Source organism: Rhipicephalus microplus, chromosome 4 (genome assembly GCF_043290135.1).
Source record: "Rhipicephalus microplus isolate Deutch F79 chromosome 4, USDA_Rmic, whole genome shotgun sequence".
In the NCBI taxonomy this organism is placed as follows: Eukaryota; Metazoa; Arthropoda; class Arachnida; order Ixodida; family Ixodidae; genus Rhipicephalus; species Rhipicephalus microplus.
Genome location: NC_134703.1, coordinates 189,861,765 through 189,877,771, shown reverse-complemented (window position 1 = coordinate 189,877,771; position 16,007 = coordinate 189,861,765). Strand labels below are relative to the sequence as shown.

The 16,007-nt window shown below is 44.9% G+C and overlaps 43 non-coding genes across 43 annotated transcripts; all 43 read right to left on the bottom strand.

Moving 5' to 3' along the window:
- Positions 1-1,796: 1,796 nt before the first annotated feature.
- Positions 1,797-1,869, bottom strand: TRNAF-GAA (transfer RNA phenylalanine (anticodon GAA)). The gene has a single exon. It is a non-coding gene; the product is annotated as a tRNA-Phe (tRNA).
- Positions 1,870-2,119: 250 nt separating this feature from the next.
- Positions 2,120-2,192, bottom strand: TRNAF-GAA (transfer RNA phenylalanine (anticodon GAA)). The gene has a single exon. It is a non-coding gene; the product is annotated as a tRNA-Phe (tRNA).
- A 250-nt stretch (positions 2,193-2,442) lies between these two features.
- TRNAF-GAA (transfer RNA phenylalanine (anticodon GAA)) lies at positions 2,443-2,515 on the bottom strand. Its single transcript has one exon. It is a non-coding gene; the product is annotated as a tRNA-Phe (tRNA).
- Positions 2,516-2,765: 250 nt separating this feature from the next.
- On the bottom strand, positions 2,766-2,838 carry TRNAF-GAA (transfer RNA phenylalanine (anticodon GAA)). The gene has a single exon. It is a non-coding gene; the product is annotated as a tRNA-Phe (tRNA).
- A 249-nt stretch (positions 2,839-3,087) lies between these two features.
- On the bottom strand, positions 3,088-3,160 carry TRNAF-GAA (transfer RNA phenylalanine (anticodon GAA)). Its single transcript has one exon. It is a non-coding gene; the product is annotated as a tRNA-Phe (tRNA).
- Positions 3,161-3,410: 250 nt separating this feature from the next.
- TRNAF-GAA (transfer RNA phenylalanine (anticodon GAA)) lies at positions 3,411-3,483 on the bottom strand. The gene has a single exon. It is a non-coding gene; the product is annotated as a tRNA-Phe (tRNA).
- A 250-nt stretch (positions 3,484-3,733) lies between these two features.
- Positions 3,734-3,806, bottom strand: TRNAF-GAA (transfer RNA phenylalanine (anticodon GAA)). The gene has a single exon. It is a non-coding gene; the product is annotated as a tRNA-Phe (tRNA).
- Positions 3,807-4,056: 250 nt separating this feature from the next.
- Positions 4,057-4,129, bottom strand: TRNAF-GAA (transfer RNA phenylalanine (anticodon GAA)). Its single transcript has one exon. It is a non-coding gene; the product is annotated as a tRNA-Phe (tRNA).
- A 249-nt stretch (positions 4,130-4,378) lies between these two features.
- On the bottom strand, positions 4,379-4,451 carry TRNAF-GAA (transfer RNA phenylalanine (anticodon GAA)). The gene has a single exon. It is a non-coding gene; the product is annotated as a tRNA-Phe (tRNA).
- Positions 4,452-4,701: 250 nt separating this feature from the next.
- TRNAF-GAA (transfer RNA phenylalanine (anticodon GAA)) lies at positions 4,702-4,774 on the bottom strand. Its single transcript has one exon. It is a non-coding gene; the product is annotated as a tRNA-Phe (tRNA).
- Positions 4,775-5,024: 250 nt separating this feature from the next.
- Positions 5,025-5,097, bottom strand: TRNAF-GAA (transfer RNA phenylalanine (anticodon GAA)). The gene has a single exon. It is a non-coding gene; the product is annotated as a tRNA-Phe (tRNA).
- Positions 5,098-5,347: 250 nt separating this feature from the next.
- Positions 5,348-5,420, bottom strand: TRNAF-GAA (transfer RNA phenylalanine (anticodon GAA)). Its single transcript has one exon. It is a non-coding gene; the product is annotated as a tRNA-Phe (tRNA).
- Positions 5,421-5,669: 249 nt separating this feature from the next.
- On the bottom strand, positions 5,670-5,742 carry TRNAF-GAA (transfer RNA phenylalanine (anticodon GAA)). Its single transcript has one exon. It is a non-coding gene; the product is annotated as a tRNA-Phe (tRNA).
- A 250-nt stretch (positions 5,743-5,992) lies between these two features.
- TRNAF-GAA (transfer RNA phenylalanine (anticodon GAA)) lies at positions 5,993-6,065 on the bottom strand. The gene has a single exon. It is a non-coding gene; the product is annotated as a tRNA-Phe (tRNA).
- A 250-nt stretch (positions 6,066-6,315) lies between these two features.
- On the bottom strand, positions 6,316-6,388 carry TRNAF-GAA (transfer RNA phenylalanine (anticodon GAA)). Its single transcript has one exon. It is a non-coding gene; the product is annotated as a tRNA-Phe (tRNA).
- Positions 6,389-6,638: 250 nt separating this feature from the next.
- TRNAF-GAA (transfer RNA phenylalanine (anticodon GAA)) lies at positions 6,639-6,711 on the bottom strand. The gene has a single exon. It is a non-coding gene; the product is annotated as a tRNA-Phe (tRNA).
- Positions 6,712-6,960: 249 nt separating this feature from the next.
- On the bottom strand, positions 6,961-7,033 carry TRNAF-GAA (transfer RNA phenylalanine (anticodon GAA)). Its single transcript has one exon. It is a non-coding gene; the product is annotated as a tRNA-Phe (tRNA).
- A 251-nt stretch (positions 7,034-7,284) lies between these two features.
- TRNAF-GAA (transfer RNA phenylalanine (anticodon GAA)) lies at positions 7,285-7,357 on the bottom strand. The gene has a single exon. It is a non-coding gene; the product is annotated as a tRNA-Phe (tRNA).
- Positions 7,358-7,605: 248 nt separating this feature from the next.
- On the bottom strand, positions 7,606-7,678 carry TRNAF-GAA (transfer RNA phenylalanine (anticodon GAA)). The gene has a single exon. It is a non-coding gene; the product is annotated as a tRNA-Phe (tRNA).
- Positions 7,679-7,925: 247 nt separating this feature from the next.
- On the bottom strand, positions 7,926-7,998 carry TRNAF-GAA (transfer RNA phenylalanine (anticodon GAA)). The gene has a single exon. It is a non-coding gene; the product is annotated as a tRNA-Phe (tRNA).
- A 248-nt stretch (positions 7,999-8,246) lies between these two features.
- Positions 8,247-8,319, bottom strand: TRNAF-GAA (transfer RNA phenylalanine (anticodon GAA)). Its single transcript has one exon. It is a non-coding gene; the product is annotated as a tRNA-Phe (tRNA).
- A 250-nt stretch (positions 8,320-8,569) lies between these two features.
- Positions 8,570-8,642, bottom strand: TRNAF-GAA (transfer RNA phenylalanine (anticodon GAA)). Its single transcript has one exon. It is a non-coding gene; the product is annotated as a tRNA-Phe (tRNA).
- Positions 8,643-8,893: 251 nt separating this feature from the next.
- TRNAF-GAA (transfer RNA phenylalanine (anticodon GAA)) lies at positions 8,894-8,966 on the bottom strand. Its single transcript has one exon. It is a non-coding gene; the product is annotated as a tRNA-Phe (tRNA).
- Positions 8,967-9,215: 249 nt separating this feature from the next.
- Positions 9,216-9,288, bottom strand: TRNAF-GAA (transfer RNA phenylalanine (anticodon GAA)). The gene has a single exon. It is a non-coding gene; the product is annotated as a tRNA-Phe (tRNA).
- A 247-nt stretch (positions 9,289-9,535) lies between these two features.
- Positions 9,536-9,608, bottom strand: TRNAF-GAA (transfer RNA phenylalanine (anticodon GAA)). Its single transcript has one exon. It is a non-coding gene; the product is annotated as a tRNA-Phe (tRNA).
- A 251-nt stretch (positions 9,609-9,859) lies between these two features.
- Positions 9,860-9,932, bottom strand: TRNAF-GAA (transfer RNA phenylalanine (anticodon GAA)). The gene has a single exon. It is a non-coding gene; the product is annotated as a tRNA-Phe (tRNA).
- An 818-nt stretch (positions 9,933-10,750) lies between these two features.
- Positions 10,751-10,823, bottom strand: TRNAF-GAA (transfer RNA phenylalanine (anticodon GAA)). The gene has a single exon. It is a non-coding gene; the product is annotated as a tRNA-Phe (tRNA).
- A 250-nt stretch (positions 10,824-11,073) lies between these two features.
- On the bottom strand, positions 11,074-11,146 carry TRNAF-GAA (transfer RNA phenylalanine (anticodon GAA)). Its single transcript has one exon. It is a non-coding gene; the product is annotated as a tRNA-Phe (tRNA).
- Positions 11,147-11,397: 251 nt separating this feature from the next.
- On the bottom strand, positions 11,398-11,470 carry TRNAF-GAA (transfer RNA phenylalanine (anticodon GAA)). Its single transcript has one exon. It is a non-coding gene; the product is annotated as a tRNA-Phe (tRNA).
- Positions 11,471-11,718: 248 nt separating this feature from the next.
- Positions 11,719-11,791, bottom strand: TRNAF-GAA (transfer RNA phenylalanine (anticodon GAA)). The gene has a single exon. It is a non-coding gene; the product is annotated as a tRNA-Phe (tRNA).
- A 250-nt stretch (positions 11,792-12,041) lies between these two features.
- Positions 12,042-12,114, bottom strand: TRNAF-GAA (transfer RNA phenylalanine (anticodon GAA)). The gene has a single exon. It is a non-coding gene; the product is annotated as a tRNA-Phe (tRNA).
- A 249-nt stretch (positions 12,115-12,363) lies between these two features.
- Positions 12,364-12,436, bottom strand: TRNAF-GAA (transfer RNA phenylalanine (anticodon GAA)). The gene has a single exon. It is a non-coding gene; the product is annotated as a tRNA-Phe (tRNA).
- A 250-nt stretch (positions 12,437-12,686) lies between these two features.
- On the bottom strand, positions 12,687-12,759 carry TRNAF-GAA (transfer RNA phenylalanine (anticodon GAA)). Its single transcript has one exon. It is a non-coding gene; the product is annotated as a tRNA-Phe (tRNA).
- A 250-nt stretch (positions 12,760-13,009) lies between these two features.
- On the bottom strand, positions 13,010-13,082 carry TRNAI-GAU (transfer RNA isoleucine (anticodon GAU)). The gene has a single exon. It is a non-coding gene; the product is annotated as a tRNA-Ile (tRNA).
- A 250-nt stretch (positions 13,083-13,332) lies between these two features.
- On the bottom strand, positions 13,333-13,405 carry TRNAF-GAA (transfer RNA phenylalanine (anticodon GAA)). Its single transcript has one exon. It is a non-coding gene; the product is annotated as a tRNA-Phe (tRNA).
- Positions 13,406-13,654: 249 nt separating this feature from the next.
- On the bottom strand, positions 13,655-13,727 carry TRNAF-GAA (transfer RNA phenylalanine (anticodon GAA)). Its single transcript has one exon. It is a non-coding gene; the product is annotated as a tRNA-Phe (tRNA).
- Positions 13,728-13,978: 251 nt separating this feature from the next.
- TRNAF-GAA (transfer RNA phenylalanine (anticodon GAA)) lies at positions 13,979-14,051 on the bottom strand. Its single transcript has one exon. It is a non-coding gene; the product is annotated as a tRNA-Phe (tRNA).
- Positions 14,052-14,301: 250 nt separating this feature from the next.
- On the bottom strand, positions 14,302-14,374 carry TRNAF-GAA (transfer RNA phenylalanine (anticodon GAA)). The gene has a single exon. It is a non-coding gene; the product is annotated as a tRNA-Phe (tRNA).
- Positions 14,375-14,623: 249 nt separating this feature from the next.
- TRNAI-GAU (transfer RNA isoleucine (anticodon GAU)) lies at positions 14,624-14,696 on the bottom strand. Its single transcript has one exon. It is a non-coding gene; the product is annotated as a tRNA-Ile (tRNA).
- A 251-nt stretch (positions 14,697-14,947) lies between these two features.
- On the bottom strand, positions 14,948-15,020 carry TRNAF-GAA (transfer RNA phenylalanine (anticodon GAA)). The gene has a single exon. It is a non-coding gene; the product is annotated as a tRNA-Phe (tRNA).
- Positions 15,021-15,271: 251 nt separating this feature from the next.
- On the bottom strand, positions 15,272-15,344 carry TRNAF-GAA (transfer RNA phenylalanine (anticodon GAA)). Its single transcript has one exon. It is a non-coding gene; the product is annotated as a tRNA-Phe (tRNA).
- A 249-nt stretch (positions 15,345-15,593) lies between these two features.
- On the bottom strand, positions 15,594-15,666 carry TRNAF-GAA (transfer RNA phenylalanine (anticodon GAA)). The gene has a single exon. It is a non-coding gene; the product is annotated as a tRNA-Phe (tRNA).
- A 251-nt stretch (positions 15,667-15,917) lies between these two features.
- Positions 15,918-15,990, bottom strand: TRNAF-GAA (transfer RNA phenylalanine (anticodon GAA)). The gene has a single exon. It is a non-coding gene; the product is annotated as a tRNA-Phe (tRNA).
- Between the last annotated feature and the right edge of the window lie 17 nt (positions 15,991-16,007).

Here is a 16,007-nt window from a genome sequence, read left to right as displayed (position 1 = left end):
TTATCACCTTTCCTTTTTAACATCGCGATGATGCCGCTGGCTCGAACGCTGAGATCCATATCAGATCTCAAATTTTCACTTTATGCAGATGATATTACCCTCTGGATGACAGGCGGCTCCGATGGTCACATTCAGGAAACTCTGCAAACTGCTGCTGACAGGGTGGTGGTTTGTGCGGGTAACATGAATCTGACCTGTTCACCCACTAAATCTGAACTGCTCCTCCTTCCTGCCCATCGGGGCTCTGAAAAGCACATCTCTGATATACAAATAACACTGAACAATACACCCGTGCCTAAAGTTGACAGACTCAGGGTGCTTGGACTACACATACAACGAAATCGACTAAACACACACACCATTAAAGCACTTCAAACAACTGTGGACCACACTCTACGCCTTATAGGCAGGATATCTAATAAGCATGGCGGGCTACGAGAGGCAGAGCTCCTCCGCCTCATCCAAGCCTTCGTCCTCAATAAAGTGACTTATTCTCTCCCTTATCTGTTCCTTCTGAGAAGAGAACAAAATAACGTAGACACTTTGTTACGTAAAATCTACAAATTCGCTCTCGGAGTCCCCATTCGAACGTCCACCGCACGGCTCATGGAGACAGGCACATTGAACACCTTAACTGAACTTATTGAAGCACACTTAACTTCACAATATGCTCGTCTTTCCAACACACAGACCGGAAGATACATACTCGATACCCTCAGTATCAGGCCAACTCCAACCACTAACGCCAAACACACTATTCCGCATGAAATACACAAGAATCTACTCATTCCGCCGCTCCCTAAAAACATGCACCCTGTGCACCACGAGCAACGTCGACGACAGCGTGCAAAAACTCTCGAAAAACGATTTTCTACTTCTAAAGAAGTGCTCTACGTTGACGCTGCCGAATACAGTACTCGTCCTTTTTTCGCCCTCTCAGTTGTGAATTCGCTAGGTCAGATATCTGCTGCTGCTTCTATTTCTGCTTCCTCTTCTGAGGAGGCGGAAGAAGCAGCCATAGCTCTGGCCCTTACAGTTCCAAATTATTCACTTATTATTAGTGATTCAAAAACTGCCATCTACAATTTTGGAGCGGGTAGGGTGTCCAAAACAGCCCTCTCCCTCCTTTTGGCCCATCCCCCGCAACAAGACACGGCTTTAATATGGACTCCCGCGCACGCGGGCCTTGCCGGTAACGAGGCGGCTCACGCCAGCGCCCGAGGATTTACGTTCCGGGCGCAGGCGCTGGAAGAGCCAGGCCCCGTTTCGACAACGGCACCGTTTGCTGCGCGGGATCGCCTTTTAACATTTCACGACATCTGTAGTCACTACCGCCTTGGTCGTTTATCCTTACCGCCGCTAACGTCGAAATCCATACGAAGGCGCGAAGTACTGTGGCGACAGCTGCAGACTCACACCTTTCCTTCTCCTTACATTCTTCACCTCATGTACCCTTCTCTTTACCCGTCCTCCTCCTGTAAATATTGCTCCGCACAGAAAGCAAATCTTAATCATATCATGTGGGGGTGCCCTAAGCACCCCCCTCCACCGTCCCTTCGAAAACTAATTAGTAATGAGGAGCAGTGGGAGGCTGCCATGCGCAGCTTGAAACCCGACGTCCAGGAGGCCATCCTGGGTTGGGCAGAGAGGGTTGCGGAGGACTATCGAGCGTAGCAATCTCTCCTCATCTCTCTTCCATTGCACCTTTCCTTTACAAAGGAAAAATAAAGTTTATACCTACCTACCTATTGCAAAATACTTGCATACCGACAGATTTAACAAAAGTGTGCTTTGGACGCCGAAACCCGGGATTGAACCAGGGACCTTTGGATCTTCAGTCTAACGCTCTCCCAACTGAGCTATTTCGGCAGACGGGAGAAGAGTGAAAGCGGGATTCAACAGTTCTTGCGTTTCGGTAAAACCGCTTTATTTTTGCTGTTGCACATTATTACATGTCTTTCACGCTGTTCCGGTTCTTTTCCAACGCCTACTGCCACGATGCATTCTGAATCAGCATTTTTTTATCAAGCATGTGTGTTCACCTGCGTAACCGTTTCACTCGTTAGAATTATTGAAAAATACTTGCATACCGACAGATTTAACAAAAATGTGCTTTGGACGCGGAAACCCGGGATCGAACAAGGGACCTTTAAATCTTCAGTCTAACGCTCTCCCAACTGAGCTATTTCGGCAGACGGGAGAAGAGTGAAAGCGGGATTCAACAGTTCTTGCGTTTCGGTAAAACCGCTTTATTTTAGCTGTTGCACAATATTACATGTCTTTCACGCTGTTCCGGTTCTTTTGCAACGCCTACTGCCACGATGCATTCTGAATCAGCATTTTTTTATCAAGCATGTGTGTTCACCTGCGTAACCGTTTCACTCGTTAGAATTATTGCAAAATACTTGCATACCGACAGATTTAACAAAAATGTGCTTTGGACGCGGAAACCCGGGATCGAACAAGGGACCTTTAAATCTTCAGTCTAACGCTCTCCCAACTGAGCTATTTCGGCAGACGGGAGAAGAGTGAAAGCGGGATTCAACAGTTCTTGCGTTTCGGTGAAACCGCTTTATTTTAGCTGTTGCACAATATTACATGTCTTTCACGCTGTTCCGGTTCTTTTGCAACGCCTACTGCCGCGATGCATTCTGAATCAGCGTTTTTTTAACAAGCATGTGTGTTCACCTGCGTAATCGTTTCACTCGTTAGAATTATTTCAAAATACTTGCATACCGACAGACTTAACAAAAATGTGCTTTGGACGCCGAAACCCGGGATCGAACCAGGGACCTTTAAATCTTCAGTCTAACGCTCTCCCAACTGAGCTATTTCGGCAGACGGGAGAAGAGTGAAAGCGGGATTCAACAGTTCTTGCGTTTCAGTAAAACCGCTTTATTTTAGCTGTTGCACATTATTACATGTCTTTCACGCTGTTCCGGTTCTTTTGCAACGCCTACTGCCGCGATGCATTCTGAATCAGCATTTTTTATCAAGCATGTGTGCTCACCTGCGTAACCGTTTCACTCGTTAGAATTATTGCAAAATACTTGCATACCGACAGATTTAACAAAAGTGTGCTTTGGACGCCGAAACCCGGGATTGAACCAGGGACCTTTGGATCTTCAGTCTAACGCTCTCCCAACTGAGCTATTTCGGCAGACGGGAGAAGAGTGAAAGCGGGATTCAACAGTTCTTGCGTTTCGGTAAAACCGCTTTATTTTTGCTGTTGCACATTATTACATGTCTTTCACGCTGTTCCGGTTCTTTTCCAACGCCTACTGCCACGATGCATTCTGAATCAGCATTTTTTTATCAAGCATGTGTGTTCACCTGCGTAACCGTTTCACTCGTTAGAATTATTGAAAAATACTTGCATACCGACAGATTTAACAAAAATGTGCTTTGGACGCGGAAACCCGGGATCGAACAAGGGACCTTTAAATCTTCAGTCTAACGCTCTCCCAACTGAGCTATTTCGGCAGACGGGAGAAGAGTGAAAGCGGGATTCAACAGTTCTTGCGTTTCGGTAAAACCGCTTTATTTTAGCTGTTGCACAATATTACATGTCTTTCACGCTGTTCCGGTTCTTTTGCAACGCCAACTGCCGCGATGCATTCTGAATCAGCATTTTTTTATCAAGCATGTGTGTTCACCTGCGTAACCGTTTCACTCATTAGAATTATTGCAAAATACTTGCATACCGACAGATTTAACAAAAATGTGCTTTGGACGTGGAAACCCGGGATCGAACAAGGGACCTTTAGATTTTCAGTCTAACGCTCTCCCAACTGAGCTATTTCTGCAGACGGGAGAAGAGTGAAAGCGTGATTCAAGAGTTCTTGCGTTTCGGTGAAACCGCTTTATTTTAGCTGTTGCGCATTATTACATGTCTTTCACGCTGTTCCGGTTCTTTTGCAATGCCTACTGCCGCGATGCATTCTGAATCAGCGTTTTTTTAACAAGCATGTGTGTTCACCTGCGTAATCGTTTCACTCGTTAGAATTATTGCAAAATACTTGCATACCGACAGATTTAACAAAAATGTGCTTTGGACGCCGAAACCCGGGATTGAACCAGGGACCTTTAAATCTTCAGTCTAACGCTCTCCCAACTGACCTATTTCGGCAGACGGGAGAAGAGTGAAAGCGGGATTCAACAGTTCTTGCGTTTCAGTAAAACCGCTTTATTTTAGCTGTTGCACATTATTACATGTCTTTCACGCTGTTCCGGTTCTTTTGCAACGCCTACTGCCGCGATCCATTCTGAATCAGCATTTTTTATCAAGCATGTGTGCTCACCTGCGTAACCGTTTCACTCGTTAGAATTATTGCAAAATACTTGCATACCGACAGATTTAACAAAAGTGTGCTTTGGACGCCGAAACCCGGGATTGAACCAGGGACCTTTGGATCTTCAGTCTAACGCTCTCCCAACTGAGCTATTTCGGCAGACGGGAGAAGAGTGAAAGCGGGATTCAACAGTTCTTGCGTTTCGGTAAAACCGCTTTATTTTTGCTGTTGCACATTATTACATGTCTTTCACGCTGTTCCGGTTCTTTTCCAACGCCTACTGCCACGATGCATTCTGAATCAGCATTTTTTTATCAAGCATGTGTGTTCACCTGCGTAACCGTTTCACTCGTTAGAATTATTGAAAAATACTTGCATACCGACAGATTTAACAAAAATGTGCTTTGGACGCGGAAACCCGGGATCGAACAAGGGACCTTTAAATCTTCAGTCTAACGCTCTCCCAACTGAGCTATTTCGGCAGACGGGAGAAGAGTGAAAGCGGGATTCAACAGTTCTTGCGTTTCGGTAAAACCGCTTTATTTTAGCTGTTGCACAATATTACATGTCTTTCACGCTGTTCCGGTTCTTTTGCAACGCCTACTGCCACGATGCATTCTGAATCAGCATTTTTTTATCAAGCATGTGTGTTCACCTGCGTAACCGTTTCACTCGTTAGAATTATTGCAAAATACTTGCATACCGACAGATTTAACAAAAATGTGCTTTGGACGCGGAAACCCGGGATCGAACAAGGGACCTTTAAATCTTCAGTCTAACGCTCTCCCAACTGAGCTATTTCGGCAGACGGGAGAAGAGTGAAAGCGGGATTCAACAGTTCTTGCGTTTCGGTGAAACCGCTTTATTTTAGCTGTTGCACAATATTACATGTCTTTCACGCTGTTCCGGTTCTTTTGCAACGCCTACTGCCGCGATGCATTCTGAATCAGCGTTTTTTTAACAAGCATGTGTGTTCACCTGCGTAATCGTTTCACTCGTTAGAATTATTTCAAAATACTTGCATACCGACAGACTTAACAAAAATGTGCTTTGGACGCCGAAACCCGGGATCGAACCAGGGACCTTTAAATCTTCAGTCTAACGCTCTCCCAACTGAGCTATTTCGGCAGACGGGAGAAGAGTGAAAGCGGGATTCAACAGTTCTTGCGTTTCAGTAAAACCGCTTTATTTTAGCTGTTGCACATTATTACATGTCTTTCACGCTGTTCCGGTTCTTTTGCAACGCCTACTGCCGCGATGCATTCTGAATCAGCATTTTTTATCAAGCATGTGTGCTCACCTGCGTAACCGTTTCACTCGTTAGAATTATTGCAAAATACTTGCATACCGACAGATTTAACAAAAGTGTGCTTTGGACGCCGAAACCCGGGATTGAACCAGGGACCTTTGGATCTTCAGTCTAACGCTCTCCCAACTGAGATATTTCGGCAGATGGGAGAAGAGTGAAAGCGGGATTCAACAGTTCTTGCGTTTCGGTAAAACCGCTTTATTTTTGCTGTTGCACATTATTACATGTCTTTCACGCTGTTCCGGTTCTTTTGCAACGCCTACTGCCACGATGCATTCTGAATCAGCATTTTTTTATCAAGCATGTGTGTTCACCTGCGTAACCGTTTCACTCGTTAGAATTATTGCAAAATACTTGCATACCGACAGATTTAACAAAATTGTGCTTTGGACGCCGAAACCCGGGATCGAACAAGGGACCTTTAAATCTTCAGTCTAACGCTCTCCCAACTGAGCTATTTCGGCAGACGGGAGAAGAGTGAAAGCGGGATTCAACAGTTCTTGCGTTTCGGTGAAACCGCTTTATTTTAGCTGTTGCACAATATTACATGTCTTTCACGCTGTTCCGGTTCGTTTGCAACGCCTACTGCCGCGATGCATTCTGAATCAGCATTTTTTTATCAAGCATGTGTGTTCACCTGCGTAACCGTTTCACTCGTTAGAATTATTGCAAAATACTTGCATACCGACAGATTTAACAAAAATGTGCTTTGGACGTGGAAACCCGGGATCGAACAAGGGACCTTTAGATCTTCACTCTAACGCTCTCCCAACTGAGCTATTTCTGCAGACGGGAGAAGAGTGAAAGCGTGATTTAAGAGTTCTTGCGTTTCGGTGAAACCGCTTTATTTTAGCTGTTGCACATTATTACATGTCTTTCACGCTGTTCCGGTTCTTTTGCAACGCCTACTGCCGCGATGCATTCTGAATCAGCGTTTTTTTAACAAGCATGTGTGTTCACCTGCGTAATCGTTTCACTCGTTAGAATTATTGCAAAATACTTGCATACCGACAGATTTAACAAAAATGTGCTTTGGACGCCGAAACCCGGGATCGAACCAGGGACCTTTAAATCTTCAGTCTAACGCTCTCCCAACTGAGCTATTTCGGCAGACGGGAGAAGAGTGAAAGCGGGATTTAACAGTTCTTGCGTTTCGGTAAAACCGCTTTATTTTTGCTGTTGCACATTATTACATGTCTTTCACGCTGTTCCGGTTCTTTTGTACGCCTACTGCCACGATGCGTTCTGAATCAGCATTTTTTTATCAAGCATGTGTGTTCACCTGCGTAACCGTTTCACTCGTTAGAATTATTGCAAAATACTTGCATACCGACAGATTTAACAAAAATGTGCTTTGGACGCGGAAACCCGGGATCGAACAAGGGACCTTTAAATCTTCAGTCTAACGCTCTCCCAACTGAGCTATTTCGGCAGACGGGAGAAGAGTGAAAGCGGGATTCAACAGTTCTTGCGTTTCGGTAAAACCGCTTTATTTTAGCTGTTGCACAATATTACATGTCTTTCACGCTGTTCCGGTTCTTTTGCAACGCCTACTGCCGCGATGCATTCTGAATCAGTATTTTTTTATCAAGCATGTGTGTTCACCTGCGTAACCGTTTCACTTGTTAGAATTATTGCAAAATACTTGTATTCCGACAGATTTAACAAAAAAATTGCTTTGGACGCCTAAACCCGGGATCGAACCAGGGACCTTTAGATCTTCAGTCTAACGCTCTCCCAACTGAGCTATTTCGGCAGACGGGAGAAGAGTGAAAGCGGGATTGAACAGTTCTTGCGTTTCAGTAAAACCGCTTTATTTTAGCTGTTGCACATTATTACATGTCTTTGACGCTGTTCCGGTTCTTTTGCAACGCCTACTGCCACGGTACAATCTGAATCAGCATTTTTTTCAAGCATGTGTGTTCACCTGCGTATACGTTTCACTCGTTAGAATTATTGCAAAATACTTGCATACCGACAGATTTAACAAAAATGTGCTTTGGACGCCGAAACCCGGGATCGAGCCAAGGACCTTTGGATCTTCAGTGTAACGCTCTCCCAACTGAGCTATTTCGGCAGACGGGAGAAGAGTGAAAGCGGGATTGAACAGTTCTTGCGTTTCGGTAAAACCGCTTTATTTTAGCTGTTGCACATTATTACAAGTCTTTACGCTGTTCCGGTTCTTTCGCAACGCCTACTGCCGCGGTACAATCTGAATCAGCATTTTTTTCAAGCATGTGTGTTCACCTGCGTTATCGTTTCACTCGTTAGAATTATTGCGAAATACTTGCATACCGACAGATTTAACAAAAATGTGCTTTGGACGCGGAAACCCGGGATCGAACAAGGGACCTTTAAATCTTCAGTCTAACGCTCTCCCAACTGAGCTATTTCGGCAGACGGGAGAAGAGTGAAAGCGGGATTGAACAGTTCTTGCGTTTCGGTAAAACCGCTTTATTTTAGCTGTTGCACATTATTACATGTCTTTGACGCTGTTCCGGTTCTTTTGCAACGCCTACTGCCGCGGTACAATCTGAATCAGCATTTTTTTCAAGCATGTGTGTTCACCTGCGTATACGTTTCACTCGTTAGAATTATTGCAAAATACTTGCATACCGACAGATTTAACAAAAATGTGCTTTGGACGCCAAAACCCGGGATTGAACCAGGGACCTTTGGATCTTCAGTCTAACGCTCTCCCAACTGAGCTATTTCGGCAGACGGGAGAAGAGTGAAAGCGGGATTCAACAGTTCTTGCGTTTCGGTAAAACCGCTTTATTTTTGCTGTTGCACATTATTACATGTCTTTCACGCTGTTCCGGTTCTTTTGCAACGCCTACTGCCACGATGCATTCTGAATCAGCATTTTTTTATCAAGCATGTGTGTTCACCTGCGTAACCGTTTCACTCGTTAGAATTATTGCAAAATACTTGCATACCGACAGATTTAACAAAAATGTGCTTTGGACGCGGAAACCCGGGATCGAACAAGGGACCTTTAAATCTTCAGTCTAACGCTCTCCCAACTGAGCTATTTCGGCAGACGGGAGAAGAGTGAAAGCGGGATTCAACAGTTCTTGCGTTTCGGTAAAACCGCTTTATTTTAGCTGTTGCACAATATTACATGTCTTTCACGCTGTTCCGGTTCCTTTGCAACGCCTACTGCCGCGATGCATTCTGAATCAGTATTTTTTTATCAAGCATGTGTGTTCACCTGCGTAACCGTTTCACTTGTTAGAATTATTGCAAAATACTTGTATTCCGACAGATTTAACAAAAAAATTGCTTTGGACGCCTAAACCCGGGATCGAACCAGGGACCTTTAGATCTTCAGTCTAACGCTCTCCCAACTGAGCTATTTCGGCAGACGGGAGAAGAGTGAAAGCGGGATTGAACAGTTCTTGCGTTTCGGTAAAACCGCTTTATTTTAGCTGTTCCACATTATTACATGTCTTTGACGCTGTTCCGGTTCTTTTGCAACGCCTACTGCCGCGATCCATTCTGAATCAGCATTTTTTATCAAGCATGTGTGTTCACCTGCGTATACGTTTCACTCGTTAGAATTATTGCAAAATACTTGCATACCGACAGATTTAACAAAAATGTGCTTTGGACGCCGAAACCCGGGATCGAGCCAAGGACCTTTGGATCTTCAGTCTAACGCTCTCCCAACTGAGCTATTTCGGCAGACGGGAGAAGAGTGAAAGCGGGATTGAACAGTTCTTGCGTTTCGGTAAAACCGCTTTATTTTAGCTGTTGCACATTATTACAAGTCTTTACGCTGTTCCGGTTCTTTCGCAACGCCTACTGCCGCGGTACAATCTGAATCAGCATTTTTTTCAAGCATGTGTGTTCACCTGCGTTATCGTTTCACTCGTTAGAATTATTGCAAAATACTTGCATACCGGCAGATTTAACAAAAATGTGCTTTGGACGCCGCAACCCGGGATCGAACCAGGGACCTTTAAATCTTCAGTCTAACGCTCTCCCAACTGAGCTATTTCGGCAGACGGGAGAAGAGTGAAAGCGGGATTCAATAGTTCTTGCGTTTCGGTAAAACCGCTTTATTTTAGCTGTTGCACATTATTACATGTCTTTCACGCTGTTCCGGTGCTTTTGCAACGCCTACTGCCGCGATGCATTCTGAATCAGCATTTTTTTATCAAGCATGCGTGTTCACCTGCGCAACCGTTTCACTCGTTAGAATTATTGCAAAATACTTGCATACCGACAGATTTAACAAAAAAAGTGCTTTGGACGCCGAAACCTGGTATCGAACCAGGGACCTTTAGATCTTCAGTCCAACGCTCTCCCAACTGAGCTATTTCGGCAGATGGGAGAAGAGTGAAAGCGGGATTCAACAGTTCTTGCGTTTCGGTAAAACCGCTTTATTTTAGCTGTTGCACATTATTACATGTCTTTCACGCTGTTCCGGTTCTTTTGCAACGCCTACTGCCGCGATGCATTCTGAATCAGCATTTTTTATCAAGCATGTGTGTTCACCTGCGTAACCGTTTCACTCGTTAAAATTATTGCAAAATACTTGTATACCGACAGATTTAACAAAAAAAAATTGCCCGCAGCTTCCCGCGGGGGAACACTGAGGAGGATGCGGAGCATATAATTGGTTAACGGGGTGTTAAAGTGGGACTTACTTGGGTCGATGGCTAAATTAGTTAACGTGGTTGTGAAATGGGGTGTTAAATTGCGACTTACTTGGGTCGATGGCTAAATTGGTTAACGTGGTTGTAGGAGGGGGTGTTAAATGAGTGAACACGTACACACGTATGCGAAAGGACGGCGCTGGTCGAAGGGACGTCGATGATTGTGTATGTGGATTCGTTAGAATTCATTTCACCGCGACCTTGGACGTTGACGCGCCGTACAAACCAACCGACGAGCGGCAACTCAGCGAGCGAGCGCCGACCTTGAGTATATATACAGCGCGACGGCGCATGCACTGTCAGCTGTTGAATGTTCTCGAAGGAGAAGCGCGCGCGCGGCACAGATGGTGGGCGACGGCGCAACGGCGCATGCGCGCGCGTCAGCTGTCGAATGTTCGAGAAGCGGTGCGGACGGCGCGGACGGCGCGGACGGCGCACTACAAGGCGCGAGTATAAGATGCTTCCGCATCTAAAAGTGCTTTGGACGCCGAAACCCGGGATCGAGCCAAGGACCTTTGGATCTTCAGTCTAACGCTCTTCCAACTGAGCTATTTCGGCAGACGGGAGAAGAGTGAAAGCGGGATTCAACAGTTCTTGCGTTTCGGTAAAACCGCTTTATTTTAGCTGTTGCACATTATTACATGTCTTTCACGCTGTTCCGGTTCTTTTGCAACGCCTACTGCCGTGATGCATTCTGAATCAGCATTTTTTTATCAAGCATGTGTGTTCACCTGCGTAACCGTTTCACTCGTTAGAATTAGAGCAAAATACTTGCATACCGACAGATTTAACAAAAATGTGCTTTGAACGCCGAAACCCGGGATCGAACCATGGACCTTTAGATCTTCAGTCTAACGCTCTCCCAACTGAGCTATTTCGGCAGACGGGAGAACAGTGAAAGCGGAATTCAACAGTTCTTGCGTTTCGGTAAAACCGCTTTATTTTAGCTGTTGCACATTATTACATGTCTTTCACGCTGTTCCGGTTCTTTTGCAACGCCTACTGTCGCGATGCATTCTGAATCAGCAGTTTTTTTATCAAGCAGGTGTGTTCGCCTGCGTAACGGTTTCACTCGTTAGAATTATTGCAAAATACTTGCATACCGACAGATTTAACAAAAATGTGCTTTGGACGCCGAAACCCGGGATCGAACCAGGGACCTTTAGATCTTCAGTTTAACGCTCTCCCAACTGAGCCATTTCGGCAGACGGGAGAAGAGTGAAAGCGGGATTGAACAGTTCTTGCGTTTCGGTAAAACCGCTTGATTTTAGCTGTTGCACATTATTACAAGTCTTTCACGCTGTTCCGGTTCTTTTGACGCCTACTGTCGCGATGCGTTCTGAATCAGCATTTTTTTATCAAGCATGTGTGTTCACCTGCGTAATCGTTTCACTCGTTAGAATTATTGCAAAATACTTGCATACCGACAGATGTACCAAAAATGTGCTTTGGACGCCGAAACCCGGGATCGAACCAGGGACCTTTAGATCTTCAGTCTAACGCTCTCCCAACTGAGCCATTTCGGCAGACGGGAGAAGAGTGAAAGCGCGATTCAACAGTTCTTGCGTTTCGGTAAAACCGCTTTATTTTAGCTGTTGCACATTATTACATGTCTTTCACGCTGTTCCGGTTCTTTTGCAACGCCTACTGTCGCGATGCATTCTGAATCAGCAGTTTTTTATCAAGCAGGTGTGTTCGCCTGCGTAACCGTTTCACTCGTCAGAATTATTGCAAAATACTTGCATACCGACAGATTTAACAAAAATGAGCTTTGGACGCGGAAACCCGGGATCGAACCAGGGACCTTTAGATCTTCAGTCTAACGCTCTCCCAACTAAGCTATTTCGGCAGACTGGAGAAGAGTGAAAGCGGGATTCAACAGTTCTTGCGTTTCGGTAAAACCGCTTTATTTTAGCTGTTGCACATTATTACAAGTCTTTCACGCTGTTCCGGTTCTTTTGCAACGCCTACTGTCGCGATGCATTCTGAATCATCATTTTTTTATCAAGCATGTGTGTTCACCTGCGTAATCGTTTCACTCGTTAGAATTATTGCAAAATACTTGCATACCGACAGATTTAACAAAATGTGCTTTGGACGCCGAAACCCGGGACCGAACCAGGGACCTTTAGATCTTCAGTCTAACGCTCTCCCAACTGAGCTATTTCGGCAGACGGGAGAAGAGTGAAAGCGGGATTCAACAGTTCTTGCGTTTCGGTAAAACCGCTTTATTTTAGCTGTTGCACATTATACATGTCTTTCACGCTGTTCCGGTTCTTTTGCAACGCCTACTGCCGCGAAGCATTCTGAATCAGCATTTTTTTATCAAGCATGTGTGTTCACCTGCGTAACCGTTTCACTCGTTAAAATTATTGCAAAATACTTGTATACCGACAGATTTAACAAAAAAAGTGCTTTGGACGCCGAAACCCGGGATCGAGCCAAGGACCTTTAAATCTTCAGTCTAACGCTCTCCCAACTGAGCTATTTCGGCAGACGGGAGAAGAGTGAAAGCGGGATTCAACAGTTCTTGCGTTTCGGTAAACCCGCTTTATTTTAGCTGTTGCACATTATTACATGTCTTTCACGCTGTTCCGGTTCTTTTGCAACGCCTACTGCCGCGATGCATTCTGAATCAGCATTTTTTCATCAAGCATGTGTGCTCACCTGCGTAACCGTTTCACTCGATAGAATTATTGCAAAATACTTGCATACCGACCGATTTAACAAAAATGTGCTTTGGACGCCGGAACCTGAGATTGAACCAGGGTCCTTTGGATCATCAGGCTAACGCTCTCCCAACTGAGCTATTTCGGCAGACGGGAGAAGAGTGAAAGCGGTATTCAACAGTTCTTGCGTTTCGGTAAAACCGCTTTATTTTAGCTGTTGCACATTATTACGTGTCTTTCACGCTGTTCCGGTTCTTTTGCAACGCCTACTGCCGCGATGCATTCTGAATCAGCATTTTTTTATCAAGCATGTGTGTTCACCTGCGTAATCGTTTCACTCGTTAGAATTATTGCACAATACTTGCATACCGACATATTTACCAAAAAAGTGCTTTGGACGCCGAAACCCGGGATCGAACCAGGGACCTTTAGATCTTCAGTCTAACGCTCTCCCAACTGAGCTATTTCGGCAGAAGGGAGAAGAGTGAAAGCGAGATTCAACAGTTCTTGCGTTTCGGTAAAACCGCTTTATTTTAGCTGTTGCACACTATTACAAGTCTTTACGCTGTTCCGGTTCTTTTGCAACGCCTACTGCCGCGATGCATTCTGAATCAGCATTTTTTTATCAAGCATGTGTGTTCACCTGCGTAACCGTTTCACTCGTTAGAATTATTGCAAAATACTTGCATACCGACAGATTTAACAAAAATGTGCTTTGGACGCGGAAACCCGGGATCGAACCAGGGACCTTTAGATCTTCAGTCTAACGCTCTCCCAACTGAGCTATTTCGGCAGACGGGAGAAGAGTGAAAGCGGGATTCAACAGTTCTTGCGTTTCGGTAAAACCACTTTATTTTAGCTGTTGCACTTTAATACATGTCTTTCACGCTGTTCCGGTTCTTTTGCAACGCCTACTGCTGCGATGCAATCTGAATCAGCATTTTTTTTATCAAGCATGTGTGTTCACCTGCGTAATCGTTTCACTCGTTAGAATTATTGCAAAATACTTGCATACCGACAGATGTACCAAAAATGTGCTTTGGACGCCGAAACCCGGGCTCGAACCAGGGACCTTTAGATCTTCAGTCTAACGCTCTCCCAACTGAGCTATTTCGGCAGACGGGAGAAGAGTGAAAGCGGGATTCAACAGTTCTTGCGTTTCGGTAAAACCGCTTTATTTTAGTTGTTGCACATTATTACATGTCTTTCACGCTGTTCCGGTTCTTTTGCAACGCCTACTGTCGCGAAGCATTCTGAATCAGCAGTTTTTTATCAAGCAGGTGTGTTCGCCTGCGTAACCGTTTCACTCGTCAGAATTATTGCAAAATACTTGCATACCGACAGATTTAACAAAAATGAGCTTTGGACGCCGAAACCCGGGATCGAACCAGGGACCTTTAGATCTTCAGTCTAACGCTCTCCCAACTGAGCTATTTCGGCAGACTGGAGAAGAGTGAAAGCGGGATTCAACAGTTCTTGCGTTTCGGTAAAACCGCTTTATTTTAGCTGTTGCACATTATTACAAGTCTTTCACGCTGTTCCGGTTCTTTTGCAACGCCTACTGCCGCGATGCATTCTGAATCAGCATTTTTTTATCAAGCATGTGTCTCACCTGCGTAACCGTTTCACTCGATAGAAATATTGCAAAATACTTGCATACCGACCGATTTAACAAAAATGTGCTTTGGACGCCGAAACCTGAGATCGAACCAGGGTCCTTTGGATCATCAGTCTAACGCTCTCCCAACTGAGCTATTTCGGCAGACAGGAGAAGAGTGAAAGCGGGATTCAACAGTTCTTGCGTTTCGGTAAAACCGCTTTATTTTAGCTGTTGCACATTATTACATGTCTTTCACGCTGTTCCGGTGCTTTTGCAACGCCTACTGCCGCGATCCATTCTGAATCAGCATTTTTTTATCAAGCATGCGTGTTCACCTGCGCAACCGTTTCACTAGTTAGAATTATTGCAAAATACTTGCATACCGACAGATTTAACAAAAAAAGTGCTTTGGACGCCGAAACCCGGTATCGCACCAGGGACCTTTAGATCTTCAGTCCAACGCTCTCCCAACTGAGCTATTTCGGCAGACGGGAGAAGAGTGAAAGCGGGATTCAACAGTTCTTGCGTTTCGGTAAAACCGCTTTATTTTAGCTGTTGCACAATATTACATGTCTTTCACGCTGTTCCGGTTCTTTTGCAACGCCTACTGCCGCGATGCATTCTGAATCAACATTTTTTTATCAAGCATGTGTGTTCACCTGCATAACCGTTTCACTCGTTAGAATTATTGCAAAATACTTGTATACCGACAGATTTAACAAAAAAAGTGCTTTGGACGCCGAAACCCGGGATCGAGCCAAGGACCTTTGGATCTTCAGTCTAACGCTCTCCCAACTGAGCTATTTCGGCAGACGGGAGAAGAGTGAAAGCGGGATTCAACAGTTCTTGCGTTTCGGTAAAACCGCTTTATTTTAGCTGTTGCACATTAATACATGTCTTTCACGCTGTTCCGGTTCTTTTGCAACGCCTACTGCTGCGATGCATTTTGAATCAGCATTTTTTATCAAGCATGTGTGTTCACCTCCGTAACCGTTTCACTCGTTAGAATTATTGCAAAATACTTGCATACCGACAGATTTAACAAAGATGTGCTTTGGACGCGGAAACCCGGGATCGAACAAGGGACCTTTAGATCTTCAGTCTAACGCTCTCCCAACTGAGCTATTTCGGCAGACGGGAGAAGAGTGAAAGCGGGATTCAACAGTTCTTGCGTTTCGGTAAAACCGCTTTATTTTAGCTGTTGCACATTATTACATGTCTTTCACGCTGTTCCGGTTCTTTTGCAACGCCTACTGCCGCGATGCATTCTGAATCAGCGTTTTTTTAACAAGCATGTGTGTTCACCTGCGTAATCGTTTCACTCGTTAGAATGATTGCAAAATACTTGCATACCGACAAATTTAACAAAAATTGTGCTTTAGACGCCGAAACCCGGGATCGAACCAGGGACCTTTAGATCTTCAATCTAACGCTCTCCCAACTGAGCTATTTCGGCAGACGGGAGAAGAGTGA